Raw genomic sequence first — 10,308 nt, forward strand, 5'->3', positions numbered from 1 at the left:
TAACATTTATCTAATTATTGTACTACTATCTATACAATTTGTTGACTGATGCTTGAAAAAGTTGCATTTTTGTTAAACTATTTCAAATTTTTAAGGTTTTAACTTTTGTGCAAATGTGACTTATTTTATGGATGCATTTATGTAGTTGTGACATGAGTAAAAAACATGTTTTAAATTATGTTCTGAAGAATTTGTACGTATAATTGGTTTGAAATGATGTAGTAATGGGAGGAGCTTTCAAAATCCCCTTTGAGAATGTAATAGTATTGATTTTTAGTTAAAACATTCCTATGAAATAAATGTCAAATATAAATCAAATTTTTGTGCATTTTCTGATATGACAATTAAATACTGCCCTTCGTACTTACAGTCTATACCAGCGAATCGTTAATAAAACTTTGGAAAGATATAATTTACTAACTACATACTTTGGCGATTTTCCCCTGTAATATCAATTGTTAGAGTCATAAAAACAAACAATTCTGAAGTAACAAATTTCTTCATCCGACCAAGGACAACTGGGATGGAGGAAAAAATAAACCATATATCAGCACTTCCTGAAGCAGGAATGAAATATGACTGAATCTTCTCGTTCTCTAAAGTAATCATTACCAAGATTAAATTGCTGAAAACACCAACAAGAGCATTGAAAGGAAGCTCAAAAGTGGTGGGTGCTTAAAAAAACCAGCCCAGATGTAATTTGAAGACAACTGGGGGAAATTCTAAGCCTGGGAAGTACAGCTCCGTCCTCACTTGTCTATGAAATTTGCAGTGTCATCGAGTGGGAAGGCTTATGCCACCTCCTATATGAATACGGATTCTCTAAATACTTTCGTGGATAATTAGTGAGCTGACCCGTCGCAAGAATAAGGTAAAATACATGTAAGACCTTCAGACCAAAGATAGAAGACAAGGTGGAGGCAAAGGTGACCACTATGAAAATTAATTGTTTATGTAAAGTAAAATATATAAAGTCCCTTTGTAATAGTAATTGCACCTTTTTGGAATTTTGAAAAGTAAAATTGAGCTGGAGAAAATTCGTTCACAACTTGTAGGAACACACTGTAAAACCAGTTTTATAAGTCATAAAAGAGGGCGTGTCAGTTAAAAGATTGGTAATACTAAAATAACTAAGTGAATAGAAATATCATATAAAAACATTTTGAGATAGGATGAAGGATAATGATGATTTACAGTGTTTGTTTCAATGTAAATGGGACCTACAAATTAGTAGACTTACAACTTTATAGTCAATCAAATATATGTACTTCTAACACCTAACTTTATCTTATAACAGCTTCTCCCCCCACCGCCCCTCCCAATATGTAATAAAATATTATTTTAGCATTATACATTCTTATTAACAGATTTTTGACAATATATTAACTGTTATACTTGAAAGGTAAGATAACTTTCTCGTTATACCCTATTTTTTAGTCAAACAAAATACTAAATTAGTTTTTACTACAAAAATGTTTTTTTTGTTTCACTCATATAATAAAATGCTTGAGCCTCGATTGGAAAATAATAACTAATATGTACTCAAAATCCAAATGAAATACATTTTTTGTTTCGGAATGATTAGGGACGGGAAATGAAGTATAATAGAAGAAACCACTTGATCAAATATCATTAAGATACATTAGAAACTTCTCAATTGTATCTCTCGAGTATACTACAAGTTGTGACGTTTGTGAAAGAAATCTAATCGTTGAATGGATTGATACACCTCCTCTTTTGATTCCCCTTTTTTGACTTATTCCCTTTCTCATAGTTTGACGCCTGTAGAAGCAATATATAGATCGGTTGTGCCCAAGAAAAGATTTTCAATTTGCTACAATCAGTGGGTTAAATGTATGCATATTTTTATTTTTTATAGAAAATTATAGGCAAAAATTGTATGCACTCAATCGTTTTTCCCACCTTACATGAAATTATATAGGATTCCCTTTCAACTTGTTTTTGAAAAAGAGTTGCTATATCAGTATAATAAAGGGTTTTTCATTAACAGCGCTCACATTTTTTTAAAAATAAAAGGAAAACGATTTGAGATATCGACGATTTCTATACTTGCGGTTCAAATACATTCAAGTTAATTTATTAATGAACTTCGATGTTGTTTGAATGACTACCATGTGCACGTTTTACTAAGTCCAATCGTTGAACCTCAATAAATCGATTGTAACATTTGCTGTGCGTGAAGTGGCACCGTCTTGTTGAAACCACATATCGTCCAAGTCCATATCTTCCAATTCAGGCCAAAAAAATCTGTTATCATGGCGCAGTAACGATTTCCATTCACAGTAACGTGGCGATTGTCATCGTCGACGAAAAAGTACGGCCCAATGACACCGCCAGCATGCAATCCACATCAAACAGTAATTTTTTGGGGATGTAATGGCGCCTCATGAATCACGTGTGGGGGTTTCCGGCCCATAACACGCATATTTTGCTTGTTAACAAAGCCAATGAGCCAAAAATGTGCCTCATCACTGAAGATGATTTTACGTGTAAAATCAGGATCATTTTTGAATTTACCTTCAGCCCATTTTACGAATTCCCGACGTTTGAAGTGGTCAAGCGGCTTCAGTTCTTGTGTCAACTTGATCTTATACGGGTGTAAGCCAAGATCTTTTCACCAAATTCGCCACAACAATGTCACAGAGATGCCCAACGATTGAGAATGGCGGGTAAGAGACAAATTTGGGTCATCTTGAATTGATGCGCTTGCGGCAGCAATATTTTTTACACTTGGTGCATTTTGTCTCACTTGCACAGGAACATTATGTTGCGTGTATGTAGACTCAAATTTTTTCACCAAACGTTGAATTGTGGATTTTGCAGGTCGATTACGTTGACCATAAATTGGCGTTCACGCTCTTAAAGTTTGAATCAAAGACTCATCCCTTATTTAATAAATTTTAATAATTTGCAAGCGTTGCTCGAGTGTGTACTGCTCCATGATGAAACTACAAACATTTTTGAGCACAGCTGTTAAAGAAATATGACGTTGTTTTCGAAACCTAATCACGGTAAAATGTGAGCGTCCCTATTGAAAAACCCCTTTATAAGACAGGTTCAGAAAAATATCAAATAACTGGTAATAAACAATGTATTGAATGTTTAAACAATGCCTCATGTGTCGGTGACGAAATGGCACATGCACGAAGATATGAAGTATTACCATCCTATGATTTGTACTCGGTTATGGAACACATGGCGAAAAAGGGTCCTCTTGGCGTGTCTGTGTATGCAACTAGGTTTAAGATCTATAAAAGTAGTATTATAAACGGATGGGATTGGGACTCAAATGTGGCTATCAACCATGCACTCCATTTGTTTGGCGACGGAGCTGATGCAATGAATTAACCCTACTGCTTGATAAGAAACTCATGGGAAAACAGTTGAAGAATTAATTGAGTAGCTAGAATTAAAAGATATCATACCTATAAAATGTGAGGAAGATGATGTTGTTGAACAAAAGGCTTCAACCATACTGAAATTATCGTTTATTCACAAAATATTATATTATATGTTACAATATATTTTTCGCAGGCAAGGATCAATATAATGATCGCCATAGATGAAAATAATACTATCTACATGTATGTTAAAGAAATACAGAAAAATGACATGGTAATTTTGATAAATTATAAAATGTTGCTATCATGACTTTACAGGGGCAAGAAGCTAGAAGATGATGAAAACAAGTATTTGTCAGAGTTACTACATTTTAAATCATTAAGTCATACATGGTTGTTCACTTATTGGGATTTCAATCTTTTCACATCTCTATGATTAGAGATTAAAAAAATCTGTAATTAAGTTGCACCTCCGCTTCATTAACAAAGTACTGAAAATGCGTGCATTTTTAATAGTAAAAAGAGACCTCAAAATATATGTCAGTTGATATCTTGGTTTCATATCTATTTGTTTATAGTCTTTTTTGATATCATTAAGAGAAATTGATATTTTTTACACACAAAATGTACTCATAAATCTATTACATAATATTTGATTCATGGTTACAGTAAAGTTCATTCCAGGTCAAGTTCATTTTGCTGAAAAAAAATATATTTATATACTATAATATTATTACAAGAGAAGATAAAATAAATTCGTTGTATAATTTGTTTGAAGAAGTTCAAAACTTCTGTTAAAAATGTAATATAAAAGTGGCTCTTTGCGATTAACTAACTTCTGGATGAACTTGTCTGGAGGGGGGGGAGAACGCTGTGAACTTTCCGTATACGGTATACATAATGAAGAAGTTATTCTATAATTATTCATCATGAAAGCCTACTTTTAACAATTTGCTTCATTATTTGAAAGGGAGTAATATTTAGCAATTTACATAGGTAAATGCTGTTCTAGAAGTGATATATTTAGTTACGTAAGACGACTTTGAATACAAACAACAAATAAATGGTTCTTATACGTAACTTTGAATGATTGCCAAAAAGGAAAATTATAATGAATACGTACTTGTCCTATATGTTGACTGTTGTACTAAGGTTCATGACTTGTAGAAAAGAAGCCTCGTATATTAATTCTTTTCATCATGTTTTAAAAGGTTTTTTTCTTGCACTAGGTTTTTTTTATTATTCACTGTTCCTTATTGGTATATATACAACGCAATTACGTAAAGAAATATACATCAATAAACATTATAGTTTAATGTTATTACTTCATTTAAGAACTTTCAAAAATTTATATCAAAGAGGCTAGTTGAAAAATAATGACACAAAAGAGCCTATTTCATATCAACAGTGCATTCTAGTGGGAAAAGTAAAGTGTCATTGATTTAAAATTTAAAAAAAATGAAACACATCAATAATAATAATAAAAAAAAACATCAATATTATAAAAAATCCATTGTTACTATATAAAAATATTCTGTTAAAAAATCAGTAGCAATATAGAGTTCATATTGAAATTCTAACACTTCTCAGGATTGACTTTACTAGCTTCTTATGTTAGAGTGATACCATTACATGGAATTTCACTTTTTTTGCCCTCGGAATCCAGGACGTGTCATAAGCATTAGGGATTTTTTAAGAAAAAGGAGGTATATCTAGCAGTGGATGCCATAAAATTGCTCTATGTTCGTTGGGGTATAAATTTACTCAAATTATGTCGTCTTTACAGCAATTAATACCTAAGAGTTTAATAAAGGAACATCAATGGCTTTAAACTTCTGTGGAGACTGCTTCTTCCTTTGAGATAATCCGAAGAATATAGAAGCTTTGATTAAATTCAAAGGTACATTTTTTGGACCCTTGATGTTGATGCCAAAGAATCTTTGCAGAATTTCGACAGTCCTGCAATCCACAAGGGCATGCAGTATATTGTTAAAAAATTTCCCCAATCTTAGCATGGCTTATCAAACTTGATACCATTGGCAGAGATCTTAAATTGTGCGGTAAAATTCCTACCATCCAAAATATAAATAAGGGAAGATTTTTCTCCAATTTTCTCGAAGTTCTAACATATTTAAATAATATTCACATATAGATTAAGCATCGTCTGTTGATCTAATATAAGTCATTTTAAGATCCCAGGGTCTAGGAACAATAAAATCTTATACTGTTCTTTTTAAAGGGAAGTAAAAACGACCATCGCAAAAGACGGTTTACGCCTTTAGTTCATGAAAGGTTTAAATTATTTTTTCCCAGGGCTTCTTCCTTTAATTTCTTGAGGGAGTTTGGATTCCTAATGAAGACATACTTCTTAACCTTGCCTCGTATTCTATCCAGAATAGATACCCCCTTGAAAAAAGGAACAGCTGACCAAATAATGAGTTGAGCTGCAGCCCCCATATCAAGGAGTGAGCAGCAATTTTCCTGTTGGTGAGGTCAGTAACAATCATGAGCCTATGGGAGAGCTCGTTGGATGAAACCTATCTCCTCCATTCAATGTCCGATTTCCTGGACATATCGATAAAAAATTTCATATGTATTTTCTGAATTATATTCTCTAGAAGTGCAATTACACCACCAATTAGTGATTTAGGCATTTTTATGGGGGTCAAATAGCATTAGTGAAATAACTTATTAAGCCACTCTTGTTCCTCTTTCATCAGCCTCATAGCAAATTGAGGCGAAGCAATGGCTTTCTATGTAACTAAAGAACTACTTGTGTGTTATAGAGATCAATTCTTCTTTGAAGATCCAAACTTTTCCACCTAGCGACGTTTTGTTAAATAGCACAATTTACAGAATGCCAATTCAAGATATGATCCCCTTGACATTCCAAATTAAGCCCAAGATCTCAATTTTATTTTTGATTTGAGAACTTCTTACTTTTTGATCTTCATGTGGCTTTCAAGTACCAGAGGAAGAATAAAGGTATTTTACCTGTTGAGTCTTAAACACAATCTTTTCTCATACTTTTCAAAGAAGTCTAGCAAGATAATTGATACTTTTAAGAAGCTGTTACTCTGAATTAGCTTGGGCTGTTAAATTGATATCATCTGCATCAGCATAGATCAGATGCAGTTTGTCAGTAAAATATTTACCAAACCTGCCGTACTTTTTAAAATGTGTATACTTAATTGGATGCAATCAATTAAAGAGGGGAGGTCAGGACAGTCTTGTCTGCAAGTTTTTTTCATATAACTTGGATCACTTTCAACTCCAATTAACGTAATATCAGATGAACTATTTTATAAAAGTGCCTTCACAGAATTAAAAAGACTTTTTGGAGAAAAGTCTCTTAATAGCCGTCTTTAGCCATCGACAATGATTTATCAAATCGAATGCCTTACTTAAGTTAACTCCGATAATAGCTCCATATTTTTTTCTAGTACTGTCTGATTGGATAGGTGCTTGGATGTTTCGTGAACATCGGAAATTTTCCTTTTCTTTGAGAAGCCTTCCAGAGTTATTCCAATATTTTTATTGGGCTCTATTTGCACTGACAAAACTCCCTATAATGCTCTGTAAGATGCATTCAGTACGGTAATAGACCTCCAGTGACTGAAGTCCATCCCATCTCCTTGTTTTAGAAATAAAAAATATTTTTTTTTTAGGAATGATCCAGGCATTCTATCCATTTTTTCCATCATACACCCAATTCTATACAGAAAGGGCGTAATTTCATCAAGGCACACGATAAAAATTTCTCCAGAAACTCCATCAGGGTTTGTTAGCTTTAAACTTATTTATGATGACATCTATAATACTTTCCTTCAATAAATCTTGTCATTCAGGCCATTTCCTCGCCTTTTAGAGAAAAAAAATCATTTCAGTTTGGCATATTGATTGATTGAAACCCTGCTTTCTAAATGTATTAACATTATCTGCCGGAAAGGTTCGAGTAAATATAGGGCTAGAATTCAATAATTTTTCAAACTTTGTTTTGATATATTCGTTTTTCCCGAAAAATATCTGAAGCTGAAGTTTGAATAACTTGAGACAGTACAAATAAAAATAGAAGTTGATTTCTATTAGTTTATGATCAGATATTGGCTCAGGCATATATATTATATATATATTACTGTATACAGTTTTGCTCAGGTTGTAGGACATCAACTCCAAGTCAATCCGAGAAGACTGTTTGTTTCTTTGCTAGGATACTTTCTCTTTTGGAGATTGTTTTTTTAAGATGCACACCAAATTAAACCTAAAGCTAAGCTCATAAAGACTATTGCATTTGGGTATTGTTTTGTCTACCCGTCAAGGTGAACGTTCAAGTCTTCAATCAATATAAAAGGAAACGGATCTTTCTTTTCAATATGAATCATGGATTGGAAGAAAGAAGTAGACAGCTCATTTGGTCAATATGCATTTATTACAGAAAACGTAACTCCATTGATGGTCATACATATTTTATTCTATTCACTCTTGCCCGGGGAACCCTTCACAAAAATAACATCATTAACTTTTGTCGCGACTTGTGTCAGAACACCTTAATGTCGTTATCTCCGGCGTAAAAAAAGGCATGCCACCTTTTTTTGGATTGTAAGAGGATGAAACTTTTGATTTTATGTGCTAAAGCCACATAATGTTAGGATCCATATACAGAAGATGGCTCATTAAAGAATAGTTATCTTTTCCATCCCTAGTGTTTAAAGCAAGTTTTTTTTGTACACATATTCGCTTTAAAATAATTGGATAATGGTTTCAAATATAAATCGGTGATTCTGGTCTGTCTTCGATTAAGACAATATAAAGGCTCTAGATCTTTAATCATTTTAGAAGTAAAGCTTTGTTTCACTTGTGTTTTAGTTTTTTATCAGATAAAAATTCGAGCCAGGAATTACGCTTCATAATAATTCTTAGTTGATCAGAGTACTATAAAAGAGATTTACATATTGCAAGAAAAAAATATTATATTGCTCAAACTGTAAAAACACGAAAGAGGTCTAAGAGTACACTCTTGCAGAAAAAGAAAACCGGTCGAGAGAGTGAACAGAACAATGAGAAAGAATATCTTTAAGAAAAATACCTTCAATGATTCTAAAATTTCAAAGGCCAAACACCCATCTTTATGTGGTCCTTGATAAGTGCTTAAGATCCAGTCCAAACTCTTCGAGTCTTAGGTGTCTGTTGATTTAAGTTTTTTCTTGCCACCTAGTCTAAGGCGTCCAAACAGAGAAATAAAACATTAGAGAAAATTTTCTTTCTTTAACACTCTAACAATATAATAAATATAATTTTGTTAAAATGATTACTTTCATTAGTTCCAAAACTATATAATACAGAAACATTGGTCATATTTTCATGGGGTATTGCTAATCATATTCATAAGTAGATTCTTATTAAATATTATTTATTTTAGGAAAGAAATAAAATCCAGAACGATATATGTTTGAAGCCCAAATTAATCCGAAAATGAATATTTTCCAGATTTTATATAGAATTTGTATTTTTATTGACGATCAGTCTTTTTCAGTGTTTTTCAACAAAAATTATTTCAGCAAATGCTGGTTTTAAGAGGGGCATTGCCCATGGCCTCGAGCTTATACGTATAATATAGTTGCCCTCCATTTTATCTCTATTTAAGGTACCACTCAATGTAAAAGTCTTATTATTTGCTTATTAGCTTACTTGTGTTTAGAAGTCCATTACAGCAGCAATGAGCTTTTCCAGTATTTGGGGTAACATGTCTTGAATACTTGTTATTTTATTCATTGTATTGTTGCACCGTGTATTCAGAAGGCATAATGTATCCTGTACATAAAAAAGTTTACACTGGGTAGAAAATATATGATCAAACGGCAGTTAAAAACGTTTTCTCATCAATCTAAAAATTAATTTTTACGTTATTCTTATGCCTAACATTAAAATGAGGTAGCCATATTCGATTTTCAAACTTTTTTAGTTTTGGGAACGCTCTATTGTATATACTCGTATTGTACATGTAAAAAAGAAGTTTGTACATGAAATATAGAGTGAACGGTAAATAATTCAGATTAAGATTATATGAATATAATAAAGATCATGTCACGAATAAATAACTATCAATTATTTTATTCTAATGAATTTTTAGATGAGCAATCTATTTTTGAATCTCGAATGAAATTATTCAACAAAGTTTGGATAAATATGCAATACTGGTTGACTGAATTCAAAAATTAATATTAATGTTACCACTTAGTTAATTCAAAGGTGTAAAAAAGGTTAACTGCAAATTTGGTTTAGATGTACCTAAAATAGGGGTTCTTCTCCTGGAACTTTCGTAGTTTTATCTCTATAATAAATTGCCGTAGAAATAAAATATCGAGAAATGTTATATATAATGAATTCATATCATAGTATAGTATCAAATTCTATAACTGGTAAAGATTCACTGCCCATGAAGTTTTTAGTAATTTGTGCTGCGTGAATATTTATTATTCATCTTATAAAAAATAAATTACTAATTGAATATAAATTTAATTATTAACTTTTTAAAAAGATACTTGAATAAATATACAACTATATTATTTGTGTACAATTCATATCCAAATGCTCATAAAACACACATATTAATCATAACCATGAAAAAATAATTTTAAAAAATTGGTATTTTTGACCTCGAATTTAGGAAGATATATATATATATATTTGTAGATACATATAACACCAGTAACTAACGGAATTAAGTAGAAGTATATCCTTAGTGGTTAAAAACATATCGGCATCTATATTATGAGACCACAATGATGTTAATTAGAGTTAAATTAAGGTACATAATAAGACAATGAGTTATTAATTAGCAATACACCAGAACAACTCATATATTGCCCCCCAACAAAAAAAAAAGTTATACATATTTTGTGGAATAAAAAGTTCATCCTTTCGCTACATTAAAACATATCTATTT

This window comes from Lepeophtheirus salmonis, chromosome 13 (assembly GCF_016086655.4).
Source record: "Lepeophtheirus salmonis chromosome 13, UVic_Lsal_1.4, whole genome shotgun sequence".
NCBI classification, from domain to species: Eukaryota; Metazoa; Arthropoda; class Copepoda; order Siphonostomatoida; family Caligidae; genus Lepeophtheirus; species Lepeophtheirus salmonis.